Below are 14,047 nucleotides of genomic sequence, written 5' to 3'. Positions count from 1 at the left end.
CCAAGTGCTGTGAGATGTGCTCATGTTCTCAAATGGATTAAATCCATCTGAGGTTAGTCCGAGCCTGACGTTCCTACTATCCGCTGAAAACTCCAGATGTAAATTGTCGAATGACTTCCATGCTTCGCCGTCTGCTGGATCCCTCAATACGCCATCCTTAGTGCGGCCTTCTGCATGCCACCTCATAAAGCGTGCTGTATGTTCTAACATAAATAACCTCTGTAGTCGTGGTATGAGTGGAAACCACCGCAACACCTTTACCAGACGTTTCTTGCCCGACGATATGGGTTGACCGTCCTCATCTAAATTGATTGCTTCCATCCATTTAGATTTTCCACATATGGTACATGAATCCAACTCTTTATTGCCCTTCTAGAATAGCATATAGTCATTACGGCACGCCGGAATCTTCTCATACCCTAGTCCCATGTCTCGTAAAAACTTTTTCGCCTCATATGTATTAACTAGCAGAGTTTCATTACTCTCGGGCAGCAACTGATTGATGAACTCTAGGAAAGTCGAGAAACTCGAGTTACTAAGTCCACCAACGCACTTCAAGTTGTATAGGTGAATAGTCGCACTTAGTTTGCTATGTTTTGTTCCAGCATGAAGTGGTTTCTCCGCCTTTTTAAGAAGGCCGTAGTACTTTGGTGCGTCACCGTCAGCGGCTTCTTCGTTCACAATTTCTTCACTCCCTTGCACCACGACCTGAGGCTCACAATTGTCTTCCCTGACTACTTCGTGCATGCCGAATAAATCATGCAACATTCCGTGCATGTCTCCACCCTGATTTGCACTTGCACCCGCATCTGAGGCCGGGCGATTGGAATTAGACCCGGTATCAGGACTCTGTACATGCTTCTCACCGTGATAGAACCAAAGTATGTATTCCGGCATCATTCATTTTCCCCCTGTCAAGTGGTCGAATACGAAACCCGGCAGGTGGCGCCGGTTATTTCGACAAACCTTACATGGGCAATAGATGAATCCATCAGGGGTTCTACAGTTACTAACTGCAAACTCCACAAACAATCTACACCCGTCTCTGTATTCCCTCGTACCCCTAGACTTTGTCATCCAACTCTTGTCCATTTTTCTCTACATACATAAATTAGGAATAAATATATAAGACTTAAAAATTGTATACCTAATTTCAAGCACATGCATATATAAAAACATAAACTGAAACCTAAATATTTGAACCACATAAAAAATATAAACCTATATATTCTCATATAGGTTTAAATTGTTTATGTCCAAAAATATATACATATTCATGTGTATCTACATTCATCCGTACCAAAGGGTGTATTTATAACACTTATATATTATAATTAATCTAGAAAAACCAATAAAAAAAAAAAATACTCGATCCAAATTTAAGCATTTTGTTTGGTGGAGACCCTGCACAAATTAATTCTAGCTAGGTTATTTTATAAGGTTGTTTTAATACATATACCGAGCTAGGTTCGTTATGAGGGCCCTAAATACAATAAATCTAGCTTAAATGTCGTTAAACTTTGGCATTAGTAGGTGATGACATGCATGGGTCATACAACTCTTTTGTTTGGTGTATTTATTTATTTTTTATATGATATATTTAAAGGTTAAAAGAATTTTGAGTATCTTGCAAATATGGTAAATGGTTTCGTAATATTTTTGGTCTGGACCTTTCTTGGGTTATTGACACATTAGATTAATTTCTTTCATATTAATCACAATTTTAACAAAATTCCAACTTGTTTTTAGGTAATATTAATTTTAAAGCGTTATATTTCAACTTGAACAAGCTAAGTTCCTCAAATTAACCAAAAGTTTAAACCATTTTGTATGGTTTTTTTGGTTTGAAAAAATAATTTATGTGGGATAGAATTAAGTAAGAATCGAATTGAATATATTTTGCATGTGTTTAATTATGATTAGATTTGTTTAAAAAACTCAAAACAAAAGTGTGAAATAAAAAAAATAGTCTAAAAAACAAAGTCATGACTTTTTACTTATTCATTTCAAGTCTCTCTAAGTTTGACAAGGTTTGCACTTTTGCCAACTCTTTTTCCCGTTAAATCCATGTAATTTGGATTGAATCCTCGCGTTGTGTGAATTTATAACTTACAAATTAATAAGGGGTCAATGAACGTTTATGATGTTTGAATATTAAAAAACTCATTAACTTTTAATATTAATTAAACAAAGTCTTAAATTAAATCTCTATAAATATTATATATCCACTACAAAATTCGTGAGAAATTTTGACTGGATGTTTTTGACATGTCAATGCCATTGACACGTCAAAAACCTCTTTTGACGTTTACCAGCGGTTAGAAGGGGTGATGTCAAAAATCCCGAATTTTTGACGTGTCAAAACTGACACGTCAAAAAAAAAATTTTTGACATGTGAAAATCGACACGTCAAAAAAATTTTTTACGCGTCAAAAAATTTTTGACGTGTCACTTTTGACATGTCAAAAAATTTACGTGTTTTTTTTTTGACGTGTCACGCCGTTTGACACGTCAAAAAATATATATTATTTTTTTTTTAATAAAAAATAATTACAATATTCCAATTCCTGATATTCCAATACAATAATTCCAATAATCCAATTCAATCATAATTCAATTCAATACATAATCCACCTACATAATACACATCCATAATCCACATCCAATACATAATCCACCAACATAATACACATCCAATACATAATCCACCAACATAATACACATCCAATGCATAATACACATCCATAATCCACCAACATATATAATACACATCCAATACATAATCCACCAACATATATAACACACATCCAATACATAATCCACCTACATATATAATACACATCTAATACATAATTCACATCCAATACATAATCCACCAACATATATAATACACATCCAATACATAATCCACCAACATATATAACACACATCCAATACATAATCCACCTACATATATAATACACATCCAATACATAATCCACATCCAATACATAATCCATATTCAATACATAATCCACCTACATAATACACATCCAATACATAATCCACACCCAATACATAATCCACATCCATAATCCACATCCAATACCTAATCCAATCCAATCCAATCCAATACCTAATCCAATACATAATCCACATCTATAATACACATCCATAATATACATACATAATACACATTCATAATCCACATACATTATCCAATCCAATACGTAATCCAATCCAATCCAATCCAATACATAATCCACATACATAATACACACCTATAATCCACATACATAATCCAATCCAATACCTAATCCAATGCATAATACACATCCATAATCCACATACATAATACACATCCTGACCATACTATGAGGTTCAAAGAATATATATATCTAACACAACTTCATTAAACAAAATCCAATATCCAATATATATATCCAACACAACACAACTTCATTAATAATATATATCCAATATCCAATATCCAACACATACTTCATTAAACAAAATTTCAACACACATACTACATTCCAACACAACACATAACAAAACGTATATATATATATCGAAAACACGTTCTAACAGAAGGCAAAACAAATATACAATAAAACACATCTGGACTATCTACTAGAAATAAGTTTCAATGTGTCTCAACAAACCTATAGTTTGATCTAACTATATACAAAACAATAAACAGCAGTATGTATACAAACAGTGATAATCAACGACGTGTGGCGCCCAACACAACACAATCATCCCCCAACTCTTAATCTGCATTACCTGCAAATGAGTTGTGAACCAATAATAATCAAAACAAAAATTCAAAATTACTATGTAATATGATGCAAATATGCGTAAGTTCTAAAATAGACCGCTGTAACTAGGAGTTTCTAATAGTTGTTTCTAACCGTTGTTTCTAATAGTTAACAATTGTTAAAAAAACAAAATAAAATATACCATTACCTTTGTGGGGCACAAATCTAGACGTCGACCCGAACATGGCCTCGATTTGGCGGAAACGAGTGTCAATCATAGCATCTTTCTCTGCTATCTGCGCTTTTTGTGCTTCAATCTGCCTCGCCATCTCTTCCATTGCCCTTCTTTGTGCTGCCCGCTCTTCTTCCATCACACGTCTTTCTTGTGCCCGCTCCTCTTCAAGTTCTCTAATTCTATCCATCATATGTGAGAACGAGGAGCTCCAAGAATTTTGAGACCGTGTCTAGGGCGGTTTATAGTATGAATGTATGCTGCCCCGCACCGGCAGCACATTCGGACCCAGCTGGCGGACCCTGCCAGCATACTCAGGCTTATTTCCATGCGCCTGAGCATACGCGTCATCAAGTGTCCACCGTACCGTCCCTTCCGTCACGGTCTTACTATTTGCCGGGTCAGTGGGCATCAATTCCTTCATCCTCTCCTGTACATTAAAAAACAAATTAGTATCTCGTATAAGGAACGTTAATTATAAGTAATTTATCAAAATATATATGTTTGAGTACTTACACATCTCTCCCTGACCACGTCATTCGGATAGCCACCATCCTTCGTTGTGTGAGTAGTGACGTAACTTTCCGCTCGAGTTGGAGGAGTGCCGCCCTTGGCTACGGTCTGCATAGAAAATATATCAATATAACAACAACAAAAACAAAAAAAATTAAGAAAAACATAGACCTAAACAATCGATTATATATATATATATATATATATATATATATATATATATATATGCAGCAACCCTATATATAAATACCTCTTGATATGTCGCTCTAGCGTAGCTGATAAGCACCGAATGTTGCACATTCAAGCCCCTTAATTTGCATATGTTAATTCCTTAGCGTTGTTATTTGTTTGATTTTGTTTTGTTTTTGTGTTTTCAGGTTATAAATAAAGATGCAATTAATTCCATTCATTTTGGGCTTAAAAGCACACTTTGAGAAGACCTAGAAGATATGATTAAGCTTAACCAATCATGGTTAAGTTTAAATCAAATAAAGAAAATGATTAATTCGGAATTTCTCAAATTGGAGTCAAAATCGGATTGGATTCAATTTTGGATTCTGCATACGTCTCGGTATTTTGGCCATAACTTTCAGCTCAAATATCCGATTGAGGTGATTCAAGCGGCACTGGAAAGCTAACTCAAATTTCTACAAATCATTTTGAAATAGCATTTTCCTAATTCGGAGCGCCGCATTGCCAAAATTGCCCCGCAAGATAGGAACGCAATTCTGGGCGAATCCTATTCCGATTTGGACTTAGGTTTTCTTTATCATAATTGGACTTGGACTTAAATCTCCGAAATTTATAGGATTCCTAGGGCTTCTAGGACTCTCCTAAGCCCTATAAATAGGCCTCTAAGCATTGAGAAAAGACACACCGCCTCTTAGAGCAAAATTCAGTAAATTGTCTTTGAAGCTTAGGAGATCATGAGCGGCTAAACCCATTCGTGGGGTGTTGATGTAACCCTATCCAAGCATAATGGTTTGATTGTATTTAATTTCTAGATTTTTAATTTATGCATGTTGATTGTATAATTATGAGGATTGCTACAATTGATTTATGTTCTTAATTATTAAATGCAATTGTTCTTAAATTCCAATATCAATATTTGTGAAATTCTTCTCTTGTATTAGAAAGTATTTTACTTTTATTGAAATCAAATCATTCTTGTTTTCTATGATTATGAGGATGATGGTTATACAATGGGTTTAATTGACATATGATCAATAGGATTTGATAGGCCATGCCTAGGGAAGACGGATTGTACTACACCCTAGTTTAGTGTAATTTAAGTAGACAGTCCGTGCCAACCGAAGATGGGTTACACTTATTCATTGACTGTATGTATCATATTAAAGAATTTGATAATTTATACCTAGGAAAGACGGGTCGTACCGCATCTTAGTGGTTAGGTGGACGATCCGTGCCAACCGAAGATAGATTATGCTTATTCTTTAATAAGGTAGTTTCTTGTTTATTTATAACATGCATAAAATGAATTTCTGGGATTAATTATGATTAGCCATTGTTGTGCGGATAGAGGTGAAGTCAATACCCTACACTCTCTCTCTTATTTTTAATCTCTTTTATTCTCCTGCACTTTAGTTTTTAAAGAAAATCAAATCAATTCTCCTTTTTAATTAAGTTAATTTTGATCTTTTGAATTTTGATAATAAAACCCCTGCAGTCCTTGAGGTTCGACACCCTCTCTATAGCCGTATCCTACAAAGATTCGTCCTATTGCGAGTGGTTATTTTTATAATTGATATTTTTGGTCACAAAAATACCACATCAGTAGCTCATCGACCCGGTGCAGTGAGGTGTGTTGTTTTTTGCTCGCAATTCCGTCATCTTGGTAGCAAACTCCTACATGTATATCACTCTTAAAATGTCAGGCCTAACCCAATTATAATTAATGAAACTAAACAATTATAATTAATTCCACTAGCCAATTGCTCATTTTGTCTTCCTATTCAAATATATTCATATATTTCTTTACTATATAGACAATAATCAACAATGGAAGATTGATCATCACAAGCCTATGAACAAATTAAAGCAAACCAATCAAGAAGACATATTCTAAAAACACTCCGGACATACCTGATTTTTCATGTCACACCATCTCGCCAACAAGACATTCAAGTCCTCGGCGTCGTATTTCCTAACGGCAACCTCACCCATTCTCGCCTTCACTGAGTCTAGAGTATCGCCCTCCTTGATTTTTAACTTACGTTTACAGCGTGTCTCCAACTCTTCAGCTTCGAGCCCATATCTCTGAAGGCGTCTCTTTTAATCGCCTGAAGATCGTATTCAGGCGGCATGTAGAACTGAGTCTGCATATATACTAAGTAAAAATTAGGCGTATAATTGCACACATTAACAACGTTTAAAATATTAAAAAAAACACATGCGAAAATATGAGAAAAAAATTTAACCATACCATCAAGGCGTCCCATACATCTTCTTTCGCACGGGGATGTACATGCTCCCATTCATCCCGGAGCCTAACATAAGTCCCGGCCCTTATGATGTTGCCGGTCTCCCTTCTGAATTTCATCCCACTAAATCCTACGGGCTGCCATGCCTTATTGTACTCACATACGATTTTTTGCCCTGGGGGGACCTCCCACTTCTTGTTCGATGGTGGGATGTCCACCACCTGAAATTGGGTGCTGCCATCTCCCACGATCCCTAACACATTAATAATTGCAAATGTTAATTGTTTGAAATTTAATAGTAACTACGTAGTATTAAATTGTTTGAAATTTAATATTGAAATTTTATACATATTCAATATGGGTATTTAAAGCATATATACTTATTTATTGTCCGGAGCTGGCGAATGCCTAACTCATCTGGACGATCAACGGCCTCCAAGTCACCTGAGCCATCATCCGCATCCTCCCCATAATACTGTGTCTCGCTATCATCCGGAGGCGATGGCTCACTGTATGGGATACTCGTGTTTAACTCAGGGGGGAACATCCTCTCTACCTCACCATGCTCACATACCCCCAACTCGCTCAAGTTAGGATATTCTCTTCCAAGATCATATGAGGCATCCGTGTGATACGGAACCTGCTGAGACCCTTCCCCATGCTCAGGAAGTAAGGGTCTATACCCCTGGTCGTCTATCTATATGGACCCCCGTCGTCTACTCTTCCCCCTCGTGCTCATATCAACCTGCAAAACACAGAATATACCCAATTAATTATGTATATAATAGATAAAAAATGCACCACAATACCCAATCAATGTATAAAGAAATAACATTAAATACGTCAAAATAATGTGAACTATATATATTATTAAAGTTTTAATTTTTTTTAAACCACATACGGATCTAAGTCTTGTCGGATGTAGTCAATGCCATCCTGCGGATCCACTTCATTATTCCTGGTCAATAGGAGCGGCTCACACTCATGGTAGTTGACACTTTCATCATCAGAACCTTCACCTTGTCCAACGTCGTATACATTTCTAGGTTTAGTCCTTACAACACAAGCCCAATCAGGGTCCCTTTCATCTTGGACGTAAAAAACTTGGTCAACTTGTGACGTTAGCACATACGGCTCATCAGTAATTTCCTAACCCCGGTGGACAAGGTTTTTGAAGCTAACAAGCAGTATGCCATACTCGTCTACTTTGTACCCCCTGTCCCTCGTGTTGTCCGCCCAATCACACTTGAATAAAACATACTTAGTTCTGTCGAAGTACTCCACCTCAATTATTTCCGTCAACTTCCCATAGTACGTTTTGCCATCAACAGTTGGCACGCACACCTCGCTGTTCTGGGTCCTTTCTCCAGCATCAAATGCAATAGTGCGAAACAGCTTTCCGTTAACCACATATCTGTTATATCTGGTCGCTGTGGCCTTCGGCCCTCTACAATGCGTTACCAGTTTGTCACCTATTTCCTTCCTTTATCGATCGTCCAATCGATCGACCTGTTAGCACATACGTACAATTAACCATAAGAAAGTTAGTTTTGTTAGTTATTATGAACCAATAATTAAATATAATGGGTCTGCAACAGTTATACATCACGGTAGTCTTACGTAGTCACGGTACCAATCGCAGAACAGCACATGATGTTGGGTTTCCAATTGGTCCTCTGTCGTTCACCCCCTATCGCATGATCGCCTAAGTGTATCCATGTGCACCCTACAATACAAAGTTTAAATTATATTATAATTCACAACTAAGGGTGCAAGATGATATTGAACTTGCATACACTACTAACACGACTTACGTCCGTAATTGAAGGAACTCATACGAGTTAAACAAAATGTATCGATGAATTTGTGTCAATGTGACACGGTCGAGGATGACTCGTGTTCCCGCACCCTTTGAACCATCCGAGTTTCTTAGAGCCCTATTGTGAAATGTTGGTGCGTGATCTAGATACCTTGAGCAGAACGCCACCAACTCCGTTGCTATGTAGCCCTCCGCAATGCAGCCCTCAGGAGCCGCTTTATTGCGAACATTAGATTTGAACACTCCAAGGCTTCTACATATGATCATAATTCATTCATTACAGTTAGTGACGGTTGTATATCGGAGAAAAAAATAATTTCATGAATATTAGTAAAGTTATTTTACCTTTCTGCCGGATACATCCACCTATACTGTACCGGTCCACCAAGTCGGCATTCATGGACAAGATGCACGACCAAGTGAACCATTATAGTAAAAAACTTGGGGGGAAGACCCTTTCCATCTGGCACAAAGTAATATAAATGTCACCCTCTAGTCGGTCCATATCATCTCGTGTCAATGACGTTGAACATAGGCCCCTGAAGAATGCAGACATCCCGACAAGTGGTCTAACCACGTTTCTTGGCAATAATCCACGCAATGCAATAGGGAGAAGTTGTTGCATAATTACGTGACTATCATGGCTCTTCAAACCAAATATCGTACGATCACTAAGTCGTACACATCGGGAAATATTCGAGGCATATCCGTCCGGCACCCTTACATTCCGAAGCACATTCAAAAAATGTGTTTTTTTGTCCTTAGACATCGTGTGACAAGCTGCGGGCATATACGTTTGACCATCCTCACCCATGTACAGATGAAGTGCATGTCTCAACCCCATTTCTTGCAAGTCTGTGCGGGCTTGGATGTTGTCCTTCGTTTTCTTTGGAATGTCTAGTATTGTGCCAAGAATGTTGTCCATCACATTTTTTTCAATGTGCATGACATCAAGGTTGTGCCGCAATAGATTATCTTTCCAATACGGCAACCTAAAGAAAATACTTTTCTTCTTCCACAATACGTTAGCAGTCTCGCCTTCTCTTTCTGTCGGCCCACTCTTCTTCCGTTTCTTGTTTTTTTTCTCATTATCCGTCCTTGCCTTACCGGCATTCTCATCTCCATTTGCCATATCTTGTAATTGTCTGAGAATGTCATCTCCACTTGGCACATCTGGGGCACATTCGAATTCTTGTTTTCCTTCAAATGTTATTTTATTCCTCCTCCACGGATGATTAATGGGCAAGTATCGCCTGTACCCCATATAACAAAATTTTCTGCCATGCTTTAACCGTGTGGACCTCGTCAAGTACATACAGCAGGGACATGCCATCTCATCCCTGTTAGGCCACCCAGACAAATCTGCGTATGCTGAGAAGTTATTAATTGTCCACATCAACTGCACCCGCAGCACAAAGTTCTTTTTGTTGGACACGTCAAATGTGCATACACCTACAGTCCATAGTTCCTGTAACTCCTCAATTAAGGGTTGTACGTAGACATCTAGATCCATCCCAGGTGACTTTGGGCCCGGGATTATCAGGGATAGTATAAATGATGTTTGTTTCATTCACGTCCAAGGAGGCAAGTTATACGGTACAAGCATTACAGGCCAAGTGCTGTGGGATGTGGTCATGTTCCCGAATGGATTAAATCCATCCGAGATTAGTCCAAGCCTGACGTTCCTGCTGTCCGCCGAAAAGTCTGGATGCAAATTATCGAATGCCCTCCATGCTTCACCATCAGCCGGATGCCTCAATACACCGTCCTTAGTCCGACCTTCTGTATGCCACCTCATATAAGGAGCAGTATGCTCTGACATAAACAATCTCTGTAGCCGTGGTATGAGTGGAAACCACCGCAACACCTTGACCGGGTGTTTCTTACTCGATGATATGGGTTGCCCATCCTCATCCAACTGAATTTCATCCTTCCACTTAGATACTCCACAAACAGTACATGTATCCAAATCCTGATTGTTCTTCCAAAATAACATACAATTATTAGGACACGCCGGGATCTTCTCATACCCGAGGCCCATGTCCCTTAGAAACTTTTTTGCCTCATATGTATTAACTGACAAACTTTCATCACTAGGAGGCAGCAACTGATTGATGAATTCAAGAAAAGATGAAAATATTGCGTTACTAAGTCCGCCAACACACTTCAAATTGTACAGATGTACAGTAGCACTAAGCTTGCTATGTTTGGTCCCATCATGAAGTGGCTTCTCTGCCTTCTTAAGCAAGTTATTGTACTTTAGTACGCCACCTTCGTCAGTTGCTTCATTCATAGTTTCTTCATTCCCCTGCACCTCCACTTCAGGCTCACAATTGTCTTCCACGACACTGTGCATGCCGAATAGATCACGCAACATTGATTGCATGGTTTCACCTTGTGTTGTGCCTATACCCTGATCTATGATCGTGGGAGTCGAAGTAGACACTGTAACAGGAGACCGAACAGGCCTCTCCCCGTGATAATACCAAGTTCTGTATGCAATCATTATTCCTTTACCCCCTGTCAAGTGGTCAAATACCAAATCCGGCGGGTGGCGCTACTTATTACGGCACACGTTACAGGGGCAGTGAATTTTTCCATCAGGGATTGTACAGTTACTAACTGCAATCTCCACGAATGATCTACACCCGTCTCTGTATTCCCTCGTACCCCTAGACTTTGTCATCCAACTCTTGTCCATAGCTTTAGTTACTGTAACCCTAACTGAATAAAATAAATCTAAGTTAGTTAGTTAGATGTTATTTCTTTTCTTTTGTGTATTTGTTTAAGTACATCGTTACAATTTTTTGTATATTTTTTACAAATAAACACACACATTAAGTATTAATTATAACATCTACATAATCAAAAATTGCAAAACCTAAACAAAATTAAGGTCCAAATTTAAAAACATTTGACATGCCACATAGGGAACCTAGATAAAATATATGTGGCTATCTTATTTGCTGCAAATTTATTGTTTTCGTTTTTTCTGACATTTACATAACCTGAAGTTGTAAGACCTAAATTAATTATTTTGTTATATAGGGGGACCCTAAATAAATTAGATATACCTAGCTAGGTTAAATGTTGGTTTTCTTTAGTCTACTTATTATAACATTATGCATTTGTATGGGTAGTGTATATAAAACAAATCAAGCAACCTATGTTAGTTGTTTCTTACTTTATTTTTTCGATCATAGCATGTACATACTTATTATAAATTTACAAAATCTAATCATAAATTAACGGTCGACCAAAGTAGATATGCATTTCTTATTTGTATATATATATATTTGGTTACGACAATGTGCAAAAGAAAAACCTACACAAATATGGGTCTAAATGTAAATGCAAAATCCTAAACAAAAAAACAAATTTCAAACTATATATGAGGGTACGTAATTTTGCATGCATGCATGCAAATACATTAAACAATATTTTCACTATATACAAAACATATATATCAAACAAGTAATATTACATAACATAAATCTTAAGCAAATAAATTAATTAGCTAACTTGTAAAAAAAATTAAATTTGCTAATATAATTAACTACATCAACAATATATAATAATATATTTATATAATCTATATATAATCTATATATTAATTTATATAAATAAATAAATAAATTAGTTTATATATATATATATATATAAACTAATTTTCTGTATATATATATATATTAGCATTTTCGGTATATATATATATAAATTTTAAAATCAGGTATATATATACCTGATTTTTGATAGTTCATCGAGAATGGCTTGGTCGCTAGAGGGAGCAGCGGCGGTGACGGACGCCGGTGAGAGAGAAGACCACCGAGGGAGAGAGAGAACCAGCGAGAGAGAGAGAGAGAGAGAGAGACAACGCGCGTGATCCAAAGAGGCCTAGAAAACGGCCGAGCTGAGAGAGAGCACGCGGGTGAAAGAGACGCTGCGCGCAGAGGGGGCTGATGGAGAAACAAAAATGGCGGATGAAATGGGTCTGCTGAGTTGCGCGGGGGAGACAAAGAAAGAGAGGGAAGAAGGAAGAAAGAAGGGAGAAAGAAAGGAAGAAAAAAAAAAAAAAAAAAAAAAAAAAGCAAGGGAAGGCGCAGCTGGCGAGCGCGCCTTCCCGAGGAGAAGTCTTGACGTGCCACGTGTGCACATCAAGAACTCTTTTAATTTTTTTTTTTTTTTTTTGTAAGAATTTGAATTTAAATTTAAAAAATATACAATTTTAATTTATAACATTATTTATTGTATCAATTTTTTCTCTTATATAACACATTATCCATACAATATACTTAAAACTTATAATTAGATGATAAACAAATTAATACTCTAAACGTACAAATAATAAAATGAATTTGTTTAATTAATATTACTAGCTAGAATTATTTATGCATGAGAATTTCATATCATATATATATATATATATATATATGAATGAAATGTTTGATTTATATGCATGTATTAATATTAATTGTACAACAGTATATGATTATAATACTAACTAATTGGCATGCATGTGATATATATATATGTATATACTAATTAATTTATACTAATATGATATAATTGATTTTTTATACCAATTGAAATCTTAATTTTACATATACCAAGTAATTTATACTAATATGATAAAGTATAATTTTCCCATCCAATAAAAATTAATTTTTTTATGCCAATTAACATTAATTGTTTTTTAATGCATATTTTTTTATAAGTTTCAATTAAAATCATTTTTGATATATATATATATATATATATATATATAATTTAAATTTTTTTGACGTGTCATGCATGACACGTCAAAACTTTTTGACGTGCCACACAAAAACTTGTAATAAATAATTCCAATATTTTATGTTATTTAAATTATATTTATTTTAATTTTATTAAAATTATATTTACTCTATCATATAATTTTTTCCTCTTATACAACACATTGTCCAATTACAATTAATATTCTAGATGTATAGATAATTAGATGTATCCATTGACCGACCACATATGTTGTGTTTGCCGAATTCATGTAAGGTTTGCGGGTCTTATAAAATAAATGTATCAAGTATGTTTTATATATTTTTAAAAAAATAATATGGTTAGCTATCATATTGATATTACTAGACTGATCGATTGATGCATGCATGATATATATACACTAATGATAATTTTTTAAAAAATTATCATTACCAAGTAATTTATACTAATGACAATAAAAATTAATTTTTAAAGCCAATTAACATTAATTGTTTTTTAATACACATTTTTTTATATCAAAATTAATGTTAATTGTTTTTTACAAAAAACA

Source organism: Corylus avellana, chromosome 2 (genome assembly GCF_965113065.1).
Source record: "Corylus avellana chromosome 2, dhCorAvel1.hap1.2, whole genome shotgun sequence".
In the NCBI taxonomy this organism is placed as follows: domain Eukaryota; kingdom Viridiplantae; phylum Streptophyta; class Magnoliopsida; order Fagales; family Betulaceae; genus Corylus; species Corylus avellana.
The sequence above is the reverse complement of the archived record's forward strand: the minus strand, read 5'-3'. Positions refer to the sequence as shown.